We start from the raw sequence: 25,185 nt of genomic DNA on the forward strand, positions 1-25,185 counted from the left end.
CTAGGGAAGGCTGAGAGATGCCCCTACGGATCTGTCCCCTGGAAGCGACACGATACAAATACCCAAGTCTGCCTGTATCTGTCCCTTATGATTGGCTGGAGTTCTTTTAAATTGTGCTTGGTTCTGTTACAGCAACTGAAGGAGTCAGGTTAAAGCTTAAACAGTTACAGGTTTATTAAAAAAAAAAGCTTATAAATCATACGGTTACAATGGCTATTGCTCTATTTCTTAGCTGCTAGCAAATATAGATCTTAAAAATGGTTACAAAGAAAATAAAGATAGAAAATAGAAATAATGGTACCAAGTGACAGCTTAATCTTTAAAGAGCTCTAAGTCTATGTGTACACTTACGACAAAGGACACATCCAGGTACAATTTTTACCCCCTTCTGTGCCTCTCGACTCCAGTGTATCAAGCCAGGGCCAGTCCCTCAATTCCTAGGAAAGACGAATACGAGGTGGGAGTCCCCGTGGAACCTCGGGAGGCCAATCACCTAACCCGACCAGCAGATAGACGGTAGATTGACGCTCAGAGTAAGTGTGCTGCTGGACCCATCTTTATACCCATAGGGGCCCGTATCCTCTTTCTTATCTAAGATGCCAAATTGTGTTGGTCCGTCTTTGTGACGCCAGTTCTTACAAGGGAGTTTCAACTTAATTTACACTTGCAAGAGAGATAACTAAATTGTGAGTACTGGACATTCTTTACTGGGCAGGAGATTCCTGCCCTCGCAGATGGCTGTGTGTTCGTATCAATATAGATGACAGCCAAGGCAGTTCTTTCAGCCTCGAGGTCAACAATTGGCGTATCTCTGTTTACAGCCATCCAGGGTCACTGTAAGCTAGCATATCTGGGCCTTCTGTCAAGGCTTCAAAGACTATGCTGATCTTACTGCTCTGTGTGCCCTGTATGCTTCTAGGCAAGCAAAGATGGATGTTGCAAGGGGGGGGGTTCCTGTCTGGCTACAATGACCTAAAACAGTTTAAGAGGAGATGGGCAAGAATTTTCTCTGCTGTAGAGAGCAGGGCAATGCTTCCGCACTCTGACTTGTCTCTTTACTTAAAAATTGTAATTCTCATTAGATCAGATATGAAGAAAAAGTTTGTGTGTTCTTCACTTCTAGACTTGTAGATTTCAGCCTGTATGCCATCTGACCCTGCTGCCTTGTTATTCTTGGTTTGCATAATGGTTCGTGTTACTTCTTCAGGGGTGCAGCAACAGATTCTCTTTCATGTTATTGAGGTATAGAACTGATAGCAGCACCAGAGAGAGTTGACTCACAGTTCAGGAGCAACTCAAAACATTCCTTCTATGTCTTTGATGGCTTTGCCGTTCTTAAAATATATTGACCGATTCTGGGCTCAGAGTGATGTGGGTTCACAGGCAGTGTGAACTGTAAAAGGTCCTTAGTGCATGAAAAATGCTGCTCATGTCATGATGATCAGCCTAAAGCTCAGTCTTGGCATTGAATTTCTTTTGTACTGATTTTGCCTACTTGGGATGACTTGAGGTGATCTGGAAATTCATGATTGATATAACATGACTGTCCAACAGTCACTGGTTTCATGTATTGCCTTTGTGGTGTGGATATCCTTCCGACCTAGAGCTCTAGCAATAACATAGTCAGGTGCCAGTGCTTGGAGAGAGGGTATCTTCATGTGGTCTTGTACTTCTTAGATTATCCAAAGAGGACGTTCACAATAACGAGGCCATGTTCTACACATTTGCTTAAGAGTTAGCCTTTCCTAATCCTTCTTTTCTTATACTGCCATTCCAGAGATTTGACTTCCTCCCAACTCTAGCATTAAGATCTCAGAGAAGAATGCTTGAGAATGTTGGTCAAGACCTCTATATAATTGTATTTTAATATCCTTGATAGAATCAAGCACACTGAAGAGAGAAGCAAAGTGATTGTTACTGAGCTGAAGACAAAGAGTCATTAGCTGTTCATTGATTCCTACAGGAAATTTGTAAGCTGATTGACTAACTTATTACTAATAGCAAAAGACACAATGCATTTGTCTGTCCTTCACAGATTTTCGTTCCCCCCTCCAAAAAAATATAAAGATGTAGCTTCTAGCTTCTTCTCTCAATTAACCTTCATATAGATATCTTGTCTCACTCATGGTAGCAATGTCACCATTGTATCTCACAAGTTCCCTGGTGATAACAGCAGTTCTTCTTGCTGGCTGTACATTATCTTTATTATCCATCAGGATGCAAACATTCCATGTAGTAAAAGTCACTGTCTTTTCATACAGCTCAAATGCAGTCAGAACGATCCCACTGGAGGCAGTATTCCAGCCAGGAGTTTGAGTATAGAGTATATATAATAGGAAAATATCCAATCTTGATTTTAAAATTGCCATGGAGAATATCTACTACAACCCAGGGTAGGTTGTTCCACTGATTAATTACCCTGACTGTTAAAAATTTACACCTTATATACAGTTTAAATTTATCTAGTTTCAACTTCCAGGTATTAGTTCAAGTTATATCTTTCCCAGTGGAATGAAAGAGCCTATTATCAAATATATGTTTCCCTTATAGGTACTTATGTAATCAAGTCACTCCTTAACCTTCTTTTAGTTAAGCTGAATATATGGAGTTCTTTATGTCTAACCTCATAAAGGCATGTTTTCCAATGCTTAGTCAGTTTTGTGGCACTTCTCTAAACCCTTTATCAATATCCTTCTTGAACTGTGGACACAACTTTTCAACTGTGGTCTCACCAGCCAAACAACCTCTTTGTTGCTACTCCAGATCTTCCTGTTTATGCACTGCAAGATAATATCAGCAGAAGCATTCACCAAGAACTCATGATCAACTTATTATCTACCTCCATGTCCAAATCCTTTTCAGAATCACTGCTGCTCAGAACAGTGTCTTTCGCTATGTAAGTGTGACCTACATTCTTTGTTTCTAGATTTAATGTGGTTAAATATGAATGTATACAACACATAATCATAGAATAACAGAATCATAGAACACTAGAACTGGAAGGGACTCGAGAGGTCATCAAGTCCAGTCCATTGCCCTCATGGCCGGAGCAAGCACTTATTGGATAGTCTGTGCCCTGCTGTGTTAGTTTCCCAACATATGTCTGAATTGTTGAAGTCTCCTATTACCAACAAATCCTACACTTTGGATGATTTTGTTCGTTGTTTAAAAAAAGCCTCATCCACCTCTTCCACCTAGGTAGGTGGCCTGTAGTAGACCCCTAGCATGACATCACCCTTGTTTTTTAACCCCTATTAGCCTGACCCAGAGACTCTCAACACATCTGTCTCCTACGTCCATCTCCACTTCAGTCCAAGTGTATGCATTTTGAATATATAAGGCAACGCCTCCTCCCTTTTCCCCCTGCCTATCCTTCCTGAGTACACTGTACCCTTCTATACCAATATTCCAATCGTGTGTATTATCCCACCTAGTCTCTGTGATACCAACAAAGTCATAGTTGTGTTTATTTATTAGCACTTCAAGTTCTTCCTGCTTATTACCTATACTTCTTGCATTTGTATGTAGGCATCTAAGATATTGATTTGATCTTGCCTCCCAGTTCTGCCTTGTCCCTCCTTTATCTCTGCTATTGTAGTCCACACTCCCTCCCATTTCCAATCCATCTCCCAGGTATCCATGTTCTTCATTTACCTGTGGGCTTTGGTCACCTGCTCCCGTCAAACCTAGTTTAAAGCCCTCCTCACTAGGTTAGCCAGTCTGCATCCAAATACGGTCTTCCCCGTCCTCAAAAGGTGAATCCTATGTTTGTGCTCAGCTTTCCAAATGATCCAGATCTCTCTGTATCAGTGATCTGCCTGGTTCTTTATTGACCATTCAAAGTTTTTGTGTTTTCTACACATTTTTTTTTTTCTTTCAGGTCATTGAAAAAAAATTAAATATCAGTTGGCCAAGAACTGATCCCTGCAGGTTCAAACTAGCAATAGAAGCATGTGGTGATGATTCCCTGTTTGCAGTCACATTTTAAGGCCTATCAGTTAGCTAGCTTTTAATCCATTGAAAATGAGCCATGTTAATTTTACATCATTGTTGAAGTTTAATCAAAATGCCATGCAGTAACAAGTCAAACACTTACAGAAGTCTAAGTATATTCCAGCAACTCTTAATCAATATTTATAAAAACGCCCTTCATAATTTTGTTGGTGAAATTACAAGTTAACTTGACAGGATCTGTTTTCCATAAATCAATGTTGATTAACATTAATTTTAGTACCCTCCTTAAATTCTTTATTAATTGTATCCCATGTCAGCCACTCTATTATCTTGCTCAGGATCGATGTTCAACTGGCAGGTCTATAGTTATCCAGGTCATTCTGTTTACCCTTTTAAAATATTATTGTAGCTTTCTTGCAGTCTTCTGGAACCTCCTTGATGCACTAAAACTCACAATCATTAATGTTCCAGCAAGCTCTCAGCCAGATCTTTTAAAACTTTTGGAAGAAAGTTATCAGGACCAGCTAATTTTAAAATTTCCAATTTTAGTAGCTGCTATCATTTGAAAATCCTGAAATTCCAAAGAAAAGGAAAGATTATCATCATCATAACATTATATGACTTTGTATTTTTCCAGTGATTAATTCCCCTATATTTTCCCCAAATCTACAACCAAAATATTTATTGAACATGTCTGCAATTTCTGCATTATTGACAATTCTACTATTTGCATTATTGATAATTCTACCATTTGATCTAGTAAGACACCAATACCAATTTCAGAATTCTTTTTGTTCCTAATGTAGTTTTAAAAAACCAACACCTTCTTATTTTTCTTAACTCTGCTGGCCATAGATTTCATGTAGGCTATGTCTACACTGGCCAGTCTTGTGCAAGAACATATGCAAATGAGGTACGTGGATGAATATCGTTGTGCCTCATTTGCATACTTAATGAGCTGCCATTTTTGGGCAAGGGTATTTTGCACAAGAAGGAGTAGTCTACACTGCTCCTTCTTGCACAAAACCCCCCTCTTGCTTAAGAGCCGTTAAGCTGCTTATTTTCAGACAGAATGGCTCTTGCGCAAGAAGGGCTTTTTGAGTGTAGATGTAGCCTTACTGTCCTTTTGCTTGCCTTATCTATTTTCTATCCTACCTAATAATGAATAAAAACCATCTTCCTCTTTTTTCCATTCATTATTTTTATAGCTGCCTTCATTTTCTCTCTGTAAGGGGTAATTTTAAAAAATTATTGCAATTTTTGGGGCATCTCATAAAGGGTTAAGTAGTTTCCAATTATTATTCTAATTTACTGATGAAGTTCTTCACAGCTGATTTGGTTCAGTAGTTTTCAGGGGTCAACTTTGGTGTGTGTCAGAGCTTCAAGGAGAAAGCAAAATGGACATAAGTATCTTCCTCAGGGCATGCTAAATGTAAAGATTTTCATTTCATCACATAGTTTTTGTTCTGATCACTTAAAGGTGAAGATACAACATAGGTTGTGTGCAAGGGGGAAAAATCTATATAGGCATTAAACTTCATTTGCTAAAAATCTTATAAAATTCCAGTTCCACAAACCAGTAAAAGTGCTTTAGAGGGATGATTTGTCTATCTTGTATCCAAAGCTACTTCATATATGGTTTCAGCTATAGTTGAATATATAATCACTGACAGTATTGAGGTGTTTGTCCTTTGTGTTTTGAAGAGAGTAGTTGTAGATGTTAGGTGTATGGGTGTGTTGAAATCAACTCATAGTCCATTTCCTTGCTCTTACATAAAACAATGAACAAAGTTTATACAGTGTGTGATTATATTCTATATGTATGGTTTTATTTTGTTGTTATGCTTCCCTTACTGAAATCTACTGTAAAAGTATCATGTAGCAAAAAATCATATCTACATGTTTGCTTGTTTGGTTTTTTTTACACTAAAACAACCTAGTCATACACGAAGCTTCCAGACAAAGCAACTTGTCAGTTCTTTACATTCCCTCCTAGTATGTACTTTTTTCTTTTTAATCGAATATTTTAACATCATGCATAATGCATAGCATGTTGAACTGACTGTAAACACAAAACTATTCCTGACATTTTGAACTGGCAATCAGCATTGAAACAGTTAAACTGTTTCCTCCTTTTCACATTGGAATAAAGTTAATAAGCAACCAGTGACAGGCTGTAGCTCAGAAGCTAAAGTTATAAGTAATCCTAAAGGGAAAGAGGAAAATTGTTCCTGACAAGTTGAAATTCCATTATAAAATCTCCTGTATGTTTAAGAGCCCTGAGTTGTTCAGGGCATGAAGCTTGTTTCAATGTTTAACTAATGCTGTTTATAAAGAAAATATCTTGCTCAATATCAGTTTTCCTAAAGCATGCCCCTTAACCCCCGTTTTTTGTTTCTTTTCATTGTTGGCATGGAAACCAAGAGGCAGTCCATTAGACTGATCAATGCATGGTTACATCAACATAACATTTTCAGTCAAGTTCCCAGGAGCCTTCCTCCTGAATCTGTCATTTTGATTCAGATAACTAAATCAGGCTAAGCACTGCAATGATAACGGATGACTTGCCTCATTAGCTGGCTCCTGCTGCTTGACTCTGTCAGGAAGCACCACAGTTACTGTCTGGGCTCCTGGGAGAGAGAACTGGTTTTCCTGATATTGCTCTGGTGTCTTTGTCCCTCCCCCTGTTCTATCTATCCTTTTGTCTATAGATGTAGAGAAAGAAGAAAATACTGAAAATCTTTATGCAGAGAAAGAGTAAGAATTTCTTGCAAATGTTAAATAAATAGCAGATTGCATTTGGAGTAACACCCTAATAACAGCAGTTTACCATTCGCCACTAACTCCATACTTCCTGTTTTCTTTATATAGTCTTGAGGGTCATTCTTTTGTTTCATCAATATGTCTGTGATGGAGCTTATAAAACTCTCAATGGGACATAAAGTGTTAAGGAGCAGTTCTAGGCCCAGGTAGCTATGCCCTGCTGCACCTGTAGAGCCTGCTCCACTAGAAGGAGCTTAAAAAGAGCACCAGACAGTTCAGAAAGGGGCAGACTAGGTGAGAGGCCTGATCTATATTAGGAGCTTATCAGTAACCGACCTGCTGGCATCCTATCTGCAGGAGAGAGGTCTGCAAACAGCAGCTCTCTCAGAACAGGGGCTGGACTTTACTAGGCAATGGGAAACCCTTCACTCCATTGTCTGGGGATCATTTGTAATGCTTTCTGACTGTGCACTGGACTAGGAGGTGACCTGCGGAGGCAGCTTAGAAACAGAACTAGGTGTTTGATATTGCTGCCTTCTGCAGGGCTCTGGGTTGGAGCCTAGTGGGGAGCGAGAGCCAATAGGGAGGAGGGGAGGGGGGCCACAAACCTCTTCCCCAGTAAAGGTAAAAGGGATAAAGACATTGCAAAAACACACAACCCACAGATGATGGAGGACATTAGCCTTTTGATATTTTGTTGGATTCTATTACCCCCAGATACCTCTTCCCTCTACCCTAGAATAGAGTTTGAACTCAATTGATAACCTAGGCAAAAGACTGAATCACCCCCCACATGAAAAGGAGACCACAGCTGGTGTGATCACTGATAGGGGATGAGAGACACTGGGGAGAATTGTCAGTCAAGTACCTAACCACAAGGCCATACTACCAGTTAGCTCTTCCTGTCACAATGACCACTTATGCTTATATCCAAAAACCGCACACTGCTGTATGATATTAGTGTTTAAATGTACTGTGATTATAAATACAATACATTCAAATACGGTGATATTACTCTTGGGTTTTAACTGCAATCAGTAAGTAGCTCATGGAGGCACTCAAGGAAAGAATTTGGCCAAAGGTAAAACAAGGTGAGGTCAAAGACCCCATTTAGCACTGTTATCTGTGTACTAATGGAATAAGGAGCAACTTATTGACTTGTATAATACTTTGGGATTTCTCATCCAATTATACTCCATGCCATTCAGGGTTCTACAAATCATCCTACAGAAGAAAGATGGAAAATATAATGCCTGGAGTGCTAGCCTGGAATAGGGGAGACCCAGGTTTAATTATTTGCAATGCTACAAACTGATTATGTAATCTTGGACAACTCACTTAGCCCTGGTTGAAATAACAAGTGGAGCATCCACACTACCAAGCCTGTTATTTTGAAATAAGGGTCTAATTATTTCAAAATAATAACTCCTGCTTTCCATGAGGAATAACCAGGGCTTGACAAACGGCAGCAAAACCTACTTGCCAGCCCCACACTGTGCATGCACAAGACCCACATTGCGCATACGCGCACTGCCGGTGAACAGGGTAACTGGCTGAAATCTACTTGCTCCGGATGAGTAGATTCAGTGATTTGTCAAGCCCTGGGAATAACACAGAATTTGAAATAGTTATTTTGAAATAGCGGTAGTGTGGATGTTCCACTGCGGCTATGTTAAAATAACGACTCCCCAGAGTCATTCAAAATAATTACTCCTCAGTGCTTCCTGGGGTTCTAAGTTGAGGTAGTGCATCCACATTAAGGGAGCCTGCCTCAGAGTAATTTCAAGGCTTTCCTGTAGTGTTGGCACGCTATTTTGAAATAGTTATTTCCAGAGTTATTATTTCAAAATAATTTCTTAGGATAGACATGCCATTAGGCTCTCTGTGTCCCAGTTCCCCATCTGTACAGTGAAGATAACAGTACTTCCCTATGTCATAAGAGTGTTGTGAGAGTTACCACAACAAAGGTTGAGGTCTTTAGATACTATGGTATATTACATGGAATTGAACCTGTAGGCTAGAGCACTGGCTCCCCAGACTGGGGGCCACAAGGGTACTCCAGGAGGTCTACAAGTCATATCCAGGGCCTCTGGCCCACTGATCGATGCATACCCTCCCTTTTAGCGCCTCCTGCATGCTGCAGAACAGCTGTTCAGCAGTGTGCAGGAGGTGCTGGGAAGGTGGGGATCAAGTGCACTCAGGGTGAGAGGGAGAAAAAGATGGGTCTGGGTGGTACCTTGGGGAAAGTGGTGAGGTTGGGGGCAGGTCCTGGAGCTAACCAGAGGTTGAGCACCCCAGGGAAAAATTAGAAGCCAGCTTGGGGTCCATGAAAAATCAAAATGGGTGTTCTTGGGTTGCTAATGTTTGAGAACGGTTAGGCTAGAGAAAGCAATATGTTAATGTCTCTCTTCATGTATGAGGCAGATAGCTGCATTCTGGACCAGCTAAATCTTTTAGGTGGCATTCAAGGGAAATCTTCAGAAGAACACGTTACTGGGGGTATGTCTACACTACCCCGCTAGTTCGAACTAGCAGGGTAATGTATGCATACCGCACTTGCTAATGAAGCCCGGGATTTGAATTTCCCGGGCTTCATTAGCATAAGCGGGGAGCCGCCATTTTTAAATCCCCGCTGCTTCGAACCCCGTGTAGCGCGGCTACACGGGGCTCGAACTAGGTAGTTCAGACTAGGGTCCTATTCCGAACTACCGTTACTCCTGAAACGAGGAGTAACGGTAGTTCGGAATAGGCACCCTAGTCCGAACTACCTAGTTCGAGCCCCGTGTAGCCGCGCTACACGGGGTTCGAAGCAGCGGGGATTTAAAAATGGCGGCTCCCCGCTTATGCTAATGAAGCCCGGGAAATTCAAATCCCGGGCTTCATTAGCAAGTGCGGTATGCATACATTACCCTCCTAGTTCGAACTAGGAGGGTAGTGTAGACATACCCTAGTAGAGCCAGAAGATAACATATGGATGAACATCATCTTTATTGCATGTGTCTCAAACCTACTTAAAGAAAAAAAAGAGGAAAACAATCACAGGAGCAAGACAAGCTGAAATTATATTACCAATCTAGTTCTGTGGATGGTCATTGACATCAAGGAGGAAGAAGAGATGTATTATAACTTGCATTCAAGCATTATTCTAATGTATATTTCTGTTGCAATTGATAGTGAATGGAGCTCATAAAGACCTATCAGTGCAAGCTTAATCTTATTAGCACGGTTAAAATGCAGCGGTGAGGGCTTCAGCATAGGCTGTACAAACTGTACCCAAACCCTGGGTACATACTCATGTTGCTAGGTCATGCTCATGTATGCATTTCACTGCTATTTTTAGCATGCCACCTACAAAGCTAACATGGGTATGTTCACATGAGCTGCAAATCACACCTGTGATTGTAGTGTAGACATACCCTTATTGATCTTTGCTTTTACGCTATATTGTAGGAAGATCTGTTTATCAAAACCTTTATAATAGAATTGTGGTGAGTGAGTGGTTCCTACTGTATTTTACCTTTAGAGATGTGAGGGAAACTTAATTTTAAGCTCTTTGTTTGAGTATCAGGAGAATGATCACAAGATGTCAATTATGGTGGATTTTGTCAGATGGAAAACTGTAAAATGAAACCTTATTTCCTATGACCGTCAATAATAATATTCAGGTTCTCTTAACTTGAGCCTTCACTCTTATGTCCTACCTAAAGATTTCCACTTTCTGCATCCCTTGATATCACCCAGAGAACTATAAAGGAAATATATTTTCTCACTTGTGGTTGGTGGCAGAGGAGTGTGTCCAGACAGTATTGGGGATCAAAGCTGCCTAGTTAGGAGGATGTACCAGAATTCCCATCAATCTTCTCAGTTATGGCTAAATGTCTAGAAGACCATATATTCTCCAGCTGTTGCCCAAACTAATTAATATTGTCGATATTCAACACCTGTGGTTACTTGGTTCATGTGTTCCTAGGAGTGAGCAAAGATGACTCTAATTCCCTCTCATTGTCCCAAATAGAGGGGTAGAGCCCTGAAAAGACTTCAGTAGGATGCCAGGCTTGCCATTTATCATGAAAAAACATTAATGTGGCAGCAGTCCATAAGTCCCTTCCCAATGAGAAGAAAACAAGTTAGGGTATGTCTACACTACCACCCTAGTTCAAACTAGGGTGGTAATGTAGGCAACCGGAGTTGCAAATGAAGCCCGGGATTTGAATTTCCCAGGCTTCATTTGCATCTTGCCGGGTGCCGCCATTTTTAAATATCCGCTAGTGCGGACTCCGTGCCGCGCGGCTACACGCGGCACGAACTAGGTAGTTCGAACTAGGCTTCCTAGTTCGAACTACCGTTTCTCCTCGTGGAATGAGGAGTCATCCAAAGGACCTTCCATAGCAATTTATGAACTGTTGACACCTTCCTTCTTTCCCTAGATCACCCTGTTCCTTGTGACAGCCATAAACTTCATAGAGTCAAACTGGGAGGATAGCAAGGAAGGGATTACTTGTCTGAGGAGAAAGTTCCTTTTTTTCTTTCCCATGCACATCTCTGGAATACCCCAAAACTGTCCTCTGCATTCTCACACACCCTGCGTGAAACATGCTCTTTCTTCCCGTATTCCCCTATCCCCCATTTTTTTAGATTAATTTCAGGGGGTAGATGACTAAGGGATTTTTCTAAATGAAGTTTCTTATGGGACAATGACTGAAAATCTCACCTGTTAAGATTAAAACCCGATCAAGCTTGAAGTTGTTAAAGGGCCCTAATTTGAATTAATGAGAAAATTATGTGAGCAAAAGCTCACCTCATTTATTAGTTAGAGAAAGGTGATGAGAGATTTCTTTAATCTATTTACTGAATGGGACTGGATGATTTTAATACTAATGGGATGACTCATTCCTAAGTATTCAACCACTTAAACTGTCTAATATAGTTAGAGTCAACATGAGAAGCTATTTTTGTTGAAAGATCACAGGTATTTGATTCTAGCTTTTCTGATCTTGGAAACAACTGAATGCTACTATAACATTTCCCTTAAAAGTGCTCTTTGAAAAAAGATGGAGCCCTATTAAACTGCAGCCCTTCTGTCATCATTATGCTATATAACAAACTAAGCATTTATTAGACTTTGTACCAGTTGAACATTATATAGAAAACCTGTTGTACTGTGATTGAAATGACTGATAAAAGTTCTTATTTTATTTATTTTAAGTTAGAGCTATATAAATATACAATATAGCCAGGAACAGTGAGGCCTTTAAAACACCAACTCTACACAATTACCTGGGGTTTGATACCCTTGATCCATGCTGGGAACGCATAGCCAAGTTCCTCAAAGTATTTTCATTTTCTTACAAGCATTGTTCAAGGCTTTGCTGCATTGCAATGACTCTTTTCACATCATGACAAAGGATGTATTGGTGGAAGTGGACTGTTGAGTATTACCAGAGTATCAGAACTGCACGATCAGCCATGTCAAAGGCTGCAGAAAGGTCTGAGCATCAATAGGCATGGTTGTTTGTTTTTCTTGGCAAAAGCCACTTGTCCATCAATATCTCTGAGATTGAGGCTATTTCTGTGCTGTTTCCTAATCTGAAATCTGATTGTGATTAATCTAAGACACTAATAAAGGACAGCCTGCAATTTGCATTTGCTGTTCCTACCCCCAGCTCAAATGTTCTAAGATATATATTGCTTTTTGCTTTGTCTTCTGAGCCTTTAGGGTGCACTTTTCATGCCTTGCAGCTTTTATCTGAAACTATGAGTTAGAATTAGGGGGGGGGGGAGGGGTATAAAAATGAAAACTGAGATTCTCATGGATGCTGTGGCTCTAAGAAAAAAAATGCCAAATGTTGCCAGACTAGCAATAAGTCATGAGAGTTGACAACACAGTTTATCATTTTCACAGTGAAAACATCTCTTTGCGGTTAGGGACAGTCTTCCGCCTGAGAACTGTCTTACATTTTACAAAAATCCCTGAGATGTCATCTGCACGCTTTTTTTATATATATATATATATATTCAACAACAAGGATTTTTTTGCATGATTTTCTGAGCAAGTTCTTGCCGCTCCGTCTAACCTTTCTACAAAGTGACTCTTTTAGTATCTATTTCCCCCAAAGGTTTAAGTATAATATAGTATTCTCTTTTTAGCTAAAGAAAGATTAAGATTAGCACTGTCTCCCAGTCTGAGATTCCCTTTTTTTCAGCAGTAGTTCCCCTTAGGGTATATACTTATTGAATCAAATAAAGTTCTCATCATTCTATGTCATCATGATACTTCAGGAAGCTGAGCTATATGATTTTTTGAGACTCAAGACGCCTTACTTCTACCCATTGCAATGTAAAAAATAACAAGTATTCAAGAAATCTTTACTCTTGAAATAGATATTTAAAATTCTGTTGGCTGGCAAATTTTTATCTGTGCAAAAAGAAAACAGACAAAACAGAAACTCTTTCTAGAGCTTTTTAGTAGGCATAGCTTTCTGCAAACTGAGTTTCCCAGTCTAACATGCCCTTGCTATGACACTAAAAGTTCAATCATATTTCATGTAAAGCATTTTTTTCTTTAAATAAGACATCTGGGGCTCGTCTACATTGGCCCCTTTTCCGGAAGGGGCATGTTAATTTCACAGGTTGTAATAGGGAAATCCACGGGGGATTTAAATATCCCCCGCGGCATTTAAATAAAGATGTCCGCCGCTTTTTTCCAGCTTTTAGAAAAGCCGGAAAAGAGCGTCTACGCTGGCCCCGATCCTCCGGAAAAAAAGCCCTTTTCCGGAGGATCTTATTCCTACTCCAAAGTAGCTTTTTTTCCGGAGGATCTGGGCCAGCGTAGACGCTCTTTTCCGGCTTTTCTAAAAGCCGGAAAAAAGCGGCGGACATCTTTATTTAAATGCCGCGGGGGATATTTAAATCCCCCGCGGATTTTCCTATTACGATCTGAAAAATTAGCATGCCCCTTCCGGAAAAGGGGCCAGTGTAGACGTAGCCCTGGAGATAAATTGAGCCTTTATGAAACAACACAAGTCTGCTATTTTAGAGAGACCCATTCTTTGCCAAGCTACTTAATATCACTACCTTTTATTACATAGCATCTGTGGCAAACTATCCATAGCCCTATGTGCTCCAAAGGGAATTACTGATGATGCTAGTTTACACAGTTATTATCCTGATTTCTCAAAGTAGTGACTCTAAATATCAAGTGGTATGTAACAAACTGCTCACATTCCTCCAATTCATGTTAGTTGCCTCCAAGTATTTTTATACAATGACTGCATATAAGATGTATAAGGGGCACTAATAAAATAATTATAACCTGAATGCTATTAAAGTTGCTCAGTTATTTCCATTCTAAGTCCCTTAAAGTTCTCATAACAAATCATCCCCCACTGGACTAAAATATACAGGTCTCATGTGTGTCAACAAGTAAATTGTTTTGGAAACTTGAAGAGAAAAGAGTGCTGAATTTCAAGTGTAAGAAATACACATCCTTTATTAAGAATATTTTTGTGACTTACTTTTTAAAATAGTGCTAGATCTTAAAATGGCTGACTAAAAGCTGATATTTTATAAGGGAAGAGAGAGGAAAGGCCTTACTGAGGTGAACTGCTTTTTGAGCATTCCCATGAATACTGCTTTTTCAGTCGGCTGAATTGTGAGCCTTCAAAAATCAGTCTGCACACATGGAGGGGTCTGCACAAGCTTTGTCTTATTTTTCCTACACTTCTTGTAAACATGCATTGAGCCAAAGATACCAGAGTCTACTGCCCAAAGTATGGAGGGTTAAATGCATAGTTTATGAAGCTTGCACTGAATGGCTCAATACCACTCTTCATACTTAACACTTGAGCTGAGCATTGGAAAAAGGTACCTAGCAAAAGACTTCAAAACAGTCTTGCAAGGTAAGGGACATTTAATTCTAAATCTCAAAGGGGAGGTTGTATTCCCCCAGGATGTAAATGAATATTTTAGATGAGATGAAACAGGAAAGCCAGGTGTTGAAGTAAGACAGATGAGAGAGGATGACAGCTATCATGTAGAATAAATTAATTACTAGTTTTGGATTTATATTTTGAGCACTTGTGTTTAGTCATGACATGCATCTGACGAAGTGGGCCTTTGCCCATGAAAGTTTATGCTCCAATACATCTGTTAGTCTGTAAGGTGCCACAGGACTTGTCATTTTTGCAGATTCAGACTAACATAGCTACCCCCCGATACTGTGTTTAGTTATGACAGTAGTATCTAATGTCCCTTTAATGAGGGTGAGAATAGTCTCAACCTAGATAAAATAAGGTTAAGTAGCAGAACTAAAGTTCATCAGCATATGATGAGTGTTTTGGAAAGTCAGTGTTTTGGAGATAGTTGTACCATTTCTGTGGCCAGATGAGTTGCTATATGAACCAGTTGGTAGAGACAACACACTACAGCCGTAGACACCAACCAGTAGATCGCAATCTACCGGTAGATCTCAGGGGCTCTAAGAGTAGCTCTTGAGCCCTCTCTGAACTGCGCACATGCGCAGTACATTTACATTAGATTTCCTCATGTAATGTAGGCGGGGCTTCAAGGAAGGGGCGGGGCAGTAGATCTTCGCCTGTTCTGAGACTTAAAAAGTGATCTTGGGTGTAAAAAGGTTTGAGACCACTGCACTACAGGGATAGCATACTTAAATACAGAGTTGAGCACTGAAAGGCACCACTCAAACATTGTCACTCATTAAGTTACATAAGGGTGCCTATAAAGCTAAGAAAGGAAAATGTGGTCATATGGGGTTCATTAGGCAAACCTCACTAAAAACTTAGATTTGATTTAGCTCAAAGGATGGTTGAATTTTTGGGAGCCTTATGATTATAATACATCTGTTTTACTAGCACAGTAGCAATATATTGTGACCATTTAACCATGATTCATTAGCGTTTTTAACACAATGTGTCCTCTATAACATTTATCTTTATAGTCTGCATAATTTCAGCCTTCCATTTGCTTTCCATCTTGTTCAGAGCAAGGGAATACAGAGCCACGTGAAATAGTGAGTTAAAAGTTATCAAATATTTTTAATCTCAGGAGAGGTTTGGTTTGGTTCTTGTTTTATCCAAAACCACTTTGCCTAGCCATACCAGTAATAGTTAAGCTTGTCCTGACCATCACCCTGACCAAAGCCCAAACAATTTAACTTATCGAGATGCTGAAATTTTCCTCCCACATCCTGAAAATCTAAATATTGTCATAACATTTAAAATAGGGGACATTTACATATCAGGTGGTGTATGGTGCCTAGCACAAAAGAGTGCTATTCAGTCATCTTGCTTTAACATAGTTTTCTTATCAATAAGCCTACACATCGCACTTATATATTGCAGTGATTAAGCTACTTGATATATCTAAATAATGCTGATTTTTTTGGGTGTGGCCAACTTGAGATATTACAGGGGCTTTCCTGAATCGCTTCCTATCAGTCCCATCTCTTCCCAGCCAATGAAGTGAAGTCATCACGTCTTAGTCACAAACCTTCAGAGAGGGTCTAGTTCATCCTTCATGAGCTTGACTAAATCACTATAGCCAGACATCAGGCTTCAGGCAACAAGAACTCCGGAGCGCGTGTTCCTTCTCCTCCATGGATTGCTCCAACAGAGCTACTCTGCTTCCTTTTTAAGTTCTTCTCTCAGCCCATGCGTGTTGATAAGGTGGGACTATCTAGACCCGGAGCAGATTTTTAACTCCATCCTTTTCAATGCAAGGTGTGTATACCCTAGAACAGTTTTGACCTTTCATAAAGTATTGAGATATCCAAAGTCATGTTAGAAAATGTGATCCATGTATACTTTAGATATAAAGAGTCTTCTCAAGATCTCCTGGGGTCTTGGGGTAGAGAAAGTGAGGGGACCCCAGTGCTGGAACCATAGCTCTATGTCATCTGCAGCTTCATCCCTGTTGTGCTCCTTTTACCTGTGACTCCTCCATGGCTCTACCCCTTCCCCAACTGGCTCACCCTTGTTCTGCTCATGGCCCCTCCCCATGGCCCTTTCCCCATGGCCCTGCTCCTGCTTCCCCCTTTCTGCGGCAAGAGTTCCTTCAGCCGTGGGGCCACGGAGAAGGAGACTTTTCCAGGAGCCTAAGCTGGCTGGGGCCTCTGGGCACAGGCCCCATTGAGCCCTGTGGTAATCTACCAGGGTGTGTCTAGACTACATGCCTCCTTCGACGGAGGCATGTAGATTAGCCAGATCGGAAGAGGGAAATGAAGCCGCGATTAAAATAATCGCGGCTTCATTTAAATTTAAATGGCTGCCCCGATCTGCCGATCAGCTGTTTGTCGGCAGATCGGGGGAGTCTGGACGCGATGCCCCGACAAAGAAGCCTTTCTTCATCGACACAGGTAAACCTGGTTTCACGAGGCTTACCTGTGTCGATGAAGAAAGGCTTCTTTGTCGGGGCATCGCGTCCAGACTCCCCCGATCTGCCGACAAACAGCTGATCGGCAGATCGGGGCAGCCATTTAAATTTAAATGAAGCCGCGATTATTTTAATCGCGGCTTCATTTCCCTCTTCCGATCTGGCTAATCTACATGCCTCCGTCGAAGGAGGCATGTAGTCTAGACACACCCCCACTGTGTGCATTCAGATACTCCTTATGTTTTTTACACAGGCTCACTGTAACACAGTGGCTACGTCTACATCGGCCCCTTTTCCGGAAGGGGCATGGTAATTTTTGAAATCGCAATAGGGAAATGCGCGGGGGATTTAAATATCCCCCGCGGCATTTAAATAAAAATGTCCGCCGCTTTTTTCCGGCTTTTAGAAAAGCCGGAAAAGAGCGTCTACACTGGCCCCGATCCTCCGGAAAAAGCGCCCTTTTCTGGAAGATCTTATTCCTACTTCAAAGGATCGGGGGCCAGTGTAGACGCTCTTTTCCGGCTTTTCTAAAAGCCGGAAAAAAGCGGCGGACATTTTTATTTAAATGCCGCGGGGGATATTTAAATCCCCCGCGCATTTCCCTATTGCGATTTCAAAAATTACCATGCCCCTTCCGGAAAAGGGGCCAATGTAGACGAGCCCAGTCACTCTAGAAACAGAATATGTACTATTTATAGGGAACTATATAGGCAAAATATAGGACATTTTATCATTTCACACTTTTATTACAGAAGTAAAATATTCCATGGAACAGAATTTCTCAAGCCTTCTCTACTACATTACTGCTAAATTGATGTAAGTTACATTAGTCAGGCTTAAAAATTCTGCCCCCCCAAGTGTCATAACTTACTTCAACTTAATGCGCTATGTGCACCATGTTATGCTGGTGGAAGACACTGCCCAATTAACATAGCTTCTGCCTCTTGTTGAAGTGGATTATTTACACTGAGGGGAAAACACACATTATTGACTTACTGCACCTTAACCAGATCCACTAAATCGACACAGCTGCATCAATTGCAGAGAGGCTGATTTACCACAATAGCAATGACAAGCCTTAACTTGAGGTTCCTAGCGTTTAACCACCCAAATCTTGATATAGGCTCTTACCTTTTTGTTGGAGCTAAAGTAAGATATGGACTTTTGATTAAGGACCATTTATATATCAGAATCCTATTTAATATATTCTGTGAATGATTTTGATCTGTTAAAAATATCACAAATAGGAAAATTCCAATGTGCAATATTGCTAGGATAAGCATAAGATGTGACAGAGAATTTGGGTGTTATATAAAGTAAAATTAAGATTCTTTTTCCTTGTATGACTTTGAGACCTACCATGATAACCTTATATCACAAATATGGGAATATTTTTGAAATATTGTTCATCCCAGGAAATTATCATATATTCAATAATGTCCAGTTCTAATGTTTCAATTGTTTTTTGACTTGCCATGAAGACACTATAGAGGAGATAGGTCTATATTGTCTTAACTGTCTTGACCATAACTATGACCATAAAACTTATAATGATTTTGTTTCAGTTCTCCAGGTTTTTCTATACTTGGATCTCTGTGTATATAGCTCTTGTCTTCTTACTACAGTTTGTTACAGAGCAGGGTATAATCTTCTGTAGTCACTATCTCTTATCGTCTTCTTTATCAGTTTGCCCTTCTCTCTTTCTTATAAGTAGAGAATAGCTTTGTCTCTTTTTTATTATTATCCATTTTTAAAGCTTTAAAAAAGAAGTGATTATACTAGCCTGTCTGTCTAAATGCACTTTTACATGGTTCTCTGAAAATGTCTTCTGTGTCCTGGGTGATATTATCTCTAGCTATTGCTAGAGAAACATCAGTTCTGTCAGACAAAGTCATATACTAGATTGTCACTTGTCTTAGCTCTGATATCCCTTGGGAGTATTCTGGATCATACTGACATTTATTTCAGGGGTTCACTCTGATCATCTTTAACAGGGTCATATATAACTGAGTTACTCAATCAGCTCTCTCTGTTTTCAGCTGAATTCTCTTGTACATCAGGTTATTTGGTTAGCTAAATGCATTGCCTCTTTTTTTCTTAATACCTTGTCTGCATTGTCCTCTATCTATCATGCAGTGTTTGTATACAATTCTGACAAAATGAAGCTGTTTTCCACTCTGCTATATTTCTCTCTAATTATACTTTCATACAAAACAAATCGGAAATGTACTAATAATTGATGGAAACTGTCTTAATAAATCCCTTGTGCTGCAAGCTATAGCATTGCTAGGCTCTTTTGTTAGATAGTAATTAGATGCAACCATTCAAAATAAATGTTAGACATTAAAGGGATGTTATTTAACACAGTGAATAATTAAAACATCCATTTCTTATACAGAAGTTAGCATTCCTCATATATTTTGCCTTTTTTTTTCTATTGCCGTCGTTTCTCTTTTTAATGGAAAATCTTCTGTGCAAAGAAGTAAACACACAAGTAGCTGAAATGCAAAAAATGCAAAACAATATTTTGTACTTAGAGCCTGTTCAACATCCATTGAAATCACTGAAAAGATGCTGGTTGGTTTAATTGAGCATTTGATCAACCCCTTGTATTGCATCTTCCATCCAAAGATCTCAATGTGTATTAAAAACTTTCAGCATAGCCTCATAACACTCCTGTGAGTTACCATAGAAGTGCCTATTTGGCAGATGGGCACACAGGGACAAAAAGTTTCCAGGGCAATTTATTTTCTCTCTATTTTTCTCAGATAAGGGACTGAAAAATCCATGAGCTGTCTGGCAGAATTTTCTCCTGGTGGGGGCATTTACTTGAGCCTCCTTGTGGAAATGACATCAGGTGTAACCCCTGAATCTGAGGATCTACTAAGAGCTATGTAGATCAGGACATTATGCCACTATATAGTTTCCTGTCTCCACCTCCTCAATGAGCCATACTTCTATGAACCACTGCTCTACAAACCACAGAACTGCACTGAGTTGTCCTAGAAATCTCTTCAGGATGAGATCCTGGGAAGCAGGGGTTCATCATCAACCACGTCCATCAGTACCTCTTTTCCTTCCTCCTCCCCAAGTTTTGGGAGGTTTGCTATCCTCTACAGGTGGAAGAGCAACATATGTGCCTTGCCCAAGGTCCCACAGCAAATACTCAGCAAAAACCAAGGAACAGATCAAGTCTCAAGCTCTCAAATACAGAGGTGTCTACATGTCATAAGTTGCAACAGCAGTGAAAAGCATTTGCAAATTTCACATCTGCTTCTAAAGTTTTTTCTCATGAAGTCCAAGCTAAATGTTCTGATTTTAATTAGTTTATGAAGAACTATTCACTTATGAGCCTAGTGGCTTGTAGCTAAATCAAGGATTCTGGCAACCTAGGAGCTGACTTTTCAGAAAAATAGAAGGGATCTATATCCTATCTCTGTGCTAAGAGATTTCAAATATTACTTTGAGAAATCCCACTCACCAGCAGATGACTGGTTTTCTTAATATATGCAGCAAGTCTGTCCTAGGTACATGTATTTTAACTTAAATGCTTGCTTTCATTATTTGACTAAAAATAAGGTGAGTTTTTGAGTATATATTTTAAATAGATATGGGTATGTCTACACTGCAAAGTTAATTCAAATTAACAGCTGTTATTTTTAATTAACTTTAATAGCGTCTATACATGCAAACTGCTATTTTGAAATTAATTCAAAATAGTGGAGCGCTTAATTCGAATTGGGTAAACATCATTCTATGAGGAGTAACGCCAAATTCGAAATAGGGGACCTCCAGCCCTTCCCAGGGAGCCCTGGTGGCCACTCTGGGGACAACCAAGAAAACTTACTCTCCTCTCCCCCAGTCCCGGAGACATTAACAGGGTAGACTCTGGCCACAGTGCCTCTTCCAGCTCCAAGCCTGCCAGCCCAGAGCCAGCAGTGGCCACTGGGGCCCCTGACCCAGTGCCCCCAAAACATGAGCCAGCAAACCACTGGCAGCCAGCCCGCCACAGCTCCCCAGGAGCAGTTGGCCAGCTCCCAGGAGCCTGACAGGGGCTGGAGAAGGTGGGTGCCTTCCTGGTCCAGAGTGGAGATCAAGGATCTTATTCAGGTTTGGGAGGAATTCCCCCAATGTCCACAATCTCCGCACTAGACAGAGGAATGCCGCCATCTATGGCAGGATAGCTGCCAGCCTGGCCACCAAAGGCCACATGCAAACCCAGGAGCAGGTGTGCATGAAAATCAAGTTGGTCTGGCGAGACCCCCAACGCTGGGCCCTGAGCTTCCCCTCCCCCTTCTTCCCCTTGCTTCCTCCTTCCAGCTCCCTCCTCCCAGGTTTCTCCCTCCCCTCTTCCACCGTCTCTCTTCCCCTCTCCCACCTCCTTTTCCCAGTCTCCCCAGAGGTTCATCTCCTCCCTCCCCCCAGTTTTGTTCAATAAACCCAGTTTCTATTTTTGAACATACGTGTCTTTTATTTGACATCAGGAAGGGGGGCTAAGGAGGGCTAAGTGGAAGGACATGAGGGAGGAATGGGGCACAAGCCCCCAGTGGGGAAGACTGGGGTGGCTCTGAGGGCTCCTCAGGGTGGACACTCTCCTGCAGGGCCTCCTGGATCCTGACAGCCCCAGGATTGATGGACCCAGAGTCCCAGAGCTCCTGGATCTATAGACCCCTGGATGGCAGCCTGCAGCTAGTGCAGCCGGGCTGCTGGCAATGACCCCACGAGATGCACCGGCATGCCCAGGGGCAGCTCTGGCTCCATGTGGCTGAGTGCTGTGGTGTCCTGAGTGCGGGCACTCAGGGCACTCCAAGACAGGACTGCTTTGCTGTCCCTCATCGAGGTAGACAAGCAAGTGGGGAACCTTGAGAACTGTCTGTCCGGGATGGGGTTAGGGTCCCTTTAAGCACGGAGCTCAGTTAGCCTCAGGCAGCAGCCCCACACACTAAGTCCTAACCTGATGCCCTGCCAGCACTGGTTCTGGCCAGCCTTAACTTCAGTTCACGGTCCACTCAGTGTGGACGTGCTATTTCGAAATAGCAAAACGCTATTTTGAAATAGGTTTTGTGTGTAGATGTGTTCATTCGAATTAGCTTAATTCAAATTAACTATTTTGAATTAAGTTAACTCTAATTAACGCTGTAGTGTGGACATACCATATGGTCTTAGCAGCTTTTGAATAGTTGATATATTTTTCCCTTCTCCTTCTGATTTTATGCAGCATAGACTTATGAAAAGGGCAGTATTTCAACATTTCAGATTTTACTTTGAGAGAAAGAAGTGCAATGATTTGACAAGCAAGCAATATCTTTATTATTAGCATTTTTATTATTATATTCTTTCCCTTTCTTATTTCCTGTCAAACTTTGAAAAGAACAAAAACAATATGCCACAGCAACCTCTAATTATGCACTGTACTACCAGTTCTTAAGACAATACAGTTTATTCAAATTCTCTCCCTGAAGCTCTTTTTCTTTGTAAAGTGTGCCATTAATAATCATCCATTGCATACATATACAAATTAATGTATAAAATAATCAATGTGTTTTTAAAAAGTGCTAAAAGTTAGACCTTAGTAGTAATTTAAATAAGTCAAATTAAGATTACTGAGCAAAAGAGGTGGCTGACAAAATGGAAATTTTAGTGAATGTGTTGAAATGTCAGGGTTTTTTGTAAAAATGGATATAACACATTTTTGCCAACTCTCACTAACTTCAAAGGATGCTACACTCCGCATTTTTGAAAATCAAATCACTTATTTAGGCTCTTAAATATCTGTTTAGAATACTAACTAACTGTAGGCAATCAGTAATAATTAAAAGTTGTTTCCATATTGGATTTTTTTCACTTTGTTTTTTTGGTGAAAAAGTGAGTCACAAAGAGTATGTCTACACAGCAGGGTTAAAGTCAAATTAAGTTACGCATCTTCAGCTACCTCAATTGCATACCTTTTGAAATTGAAAGAGCTTAACTTGGAATTAGGCGTTGTCTACATAGCAGAAAGTCAAAGGAAGAACACTCTTCCTTCAACTTCCCTTACTCCTCATGAAATGAGGGTTATCATGAATCAGAGTAAGAAGTCCTCCAGCCTGACATTATTTTGAAATAAAGGCTTGTAGTGTAGACATGCTCTTTGTTATTTCAGAATAATATCAGTTATTCCAAAATAATGCTGCTGGCTAGACCTACCCAAAGGGTACTTGTGACCATCCAAAACTTTGTTTTGATAAACTTAAAAAACAACAAATGAGCAACAACTAATGGCTATTTATTGATTTGCAAACTTTTTCAAAGTTTTTTTTTTAAATCTCAAATATTTTTTCACTATGAGAAAAAAAATTCCCACCAAATTCTACATGTACACGAATGTAGACATGCACACTGTTGTTTCAAAATAGCATGAGTTATTTCAAAATAAGGATGCACTGTAGACATAGCCTTGGTCACTTTCTTTTATATTTTAAGCCCTTTTTTATGTGCCTGTAAAGTGGCATTCTGAGCTTTGACAGTACATAAATAATAACAAACCAAATAGCTTCATCACTATCTTACCTTCGGCTATGTCATCAAATACACATGCTCATTTTATGCTCCTCTTGCAATTCTTTCTCCTCATACTTCATTCTCTCACTTAACTTTTTTAGTTGCCTCAGCCTGTTATAGTTAAAACAGTCTTCAGCAAGTCAAGAATTATGTGACTATATGAGATATAAAACAGAAACAATATAGACCACTAAGAAAAAAATTCAACACCAGATATTGGAATTTCAAGATACCAAAACCTTCAATTGATTAGTTATATCCTTGAGCTTCTAAATATTCTAAAGATATTTGGAGATTTGAAAGTTATTATTGTGGGTCTTGAAGGGCTAACAGCTGTCACCTGGAAAACAGCAATAAAAACATTTGTACTTCTTAACTTTAATTACAGAACAGAATGTGTATTGATTAACTTGAATATGAATGTATAATCTCTCAACAGCCCACCTCCTTGAATATGATCAGTTTAAAGTATATCTGTCAGATCAAACTGTAAGAATCTTAGCCTGATTCTTTGTCCATCACAACCACATCAGAGATATTTACATTTTAAACAAACCCACAGGACTTGCCTGCTCAAGGAATGGATGGATCTGTGATTACACATTTCTGTTAGAAGGAAGATTGAAGATGAAGAAGCACAAGCAATTTGTTCTTTCCAAAACAAATGAGGAATGAGATCCTTCACTGAGAGCAAAGTCAAGTTAGAAAGATAGCAGTACTGTTAATAATTAATTTCTCTCTGTTGTGTCTGGCATTCTGGCTATGATACCACAATATCCAATCAGAGACTGTCATATCTCCCATCATGCAGTAATCCAATTAGGATGCACTGTGCCTTGCTGTGGGGCTGGTCAACATTATAAAATTAAATCAGGAAATGCTGTCAGAAACATCCCACCTCATTTAATGTAAGGTAATCTAATTTGGAGGGGAGAGAGTGTGTCTACAGCACTGGCCCAAAGTTGGAAAATCTACATATTGCAGCCTCACACTAGATATTTGTAAATCAAGTTCAATACCATAATCAGTCTTTTCCCCTGAACTTCCATTCCACTTTTTTATTTAGACTCAATTCAAACAGAACCATTTCACATTCTCAAATAATGGGATCTACTGTGACTCATTCCTGCTGAAACAACCATATTGCAAACAGTAGTTGAAATTTTCTATTTATATGGCTCAATTTTCTTGATTTGGTACATCGAAGTTTGGGTGAGCTCTCTCTCTAGGAAAAAAAATACTATCTATACAAGGGTACTTACAATAATAATCGTACTTATATAGTGCTACTCATCAGGAGATCTCAAAGCGATTAAAAAAGGAGGTCAATATAATTAGCCCCATTTTTATAAGTCAAGAAATTGAGGCAGAGAGAAATTAAGTGTTAACTTCTGAGTGTTCTATATGGCTCTTGGTGTTTGCAAATACATCAGACTCTCTGCCTCTTTGGTTCCCTTTCCTCTTTCAATGTACTTCTGCATGAGGTGAATACTTGGTTTCAACTTAGTTACAAGCATTCTAATGGCTATTTTCAGTAGC

The 25,185-nt window shown here is 40.1% G+C and overlaps 2 long non-coding RNA genes across 2 annotated transcripts in view; one reads left to right on the forward strand and one right to left on the reverse strand.

The window, feature by feature from the left end:
- Positions 1-25,185, forward strand: part of LOC142827897 (uncharacterized) — a 52,258-nt gene that overhangs the window by 19,102 nt on the left and 7,971 nt on the right. The gene's annotated exons all lie outside the window — the stretch shown is intronic.
- Positions 180-24,322, reverse strand: LOC142827896 (uncharacterized). Its single transcript, XR_012902693.1, has 3 exons — positions 24,216-24,322; positions 23,656-23,757; positions 180-4,525 (listed from the first exon to the last, which is right to left on the reverse strand). It is a non-coding gene; the product is annotated as an uncharacterized LOC142827896 (long non-coding RNA).

This window comes from Pelodiscus sinensis, chromosome 3, assembly GCF_049634645.1.
Source record: "Pelodiscus sinensis isolate JC-2024 chromosome 3, ASM4963464v1, whole genome shotgun sequence".
Classification (NCBI taxonomy): Eukaryota; Metazoa; Chordata; order Testudines; family Trionychidae; genus Pelodiscus; species Pelodiscus sinensis.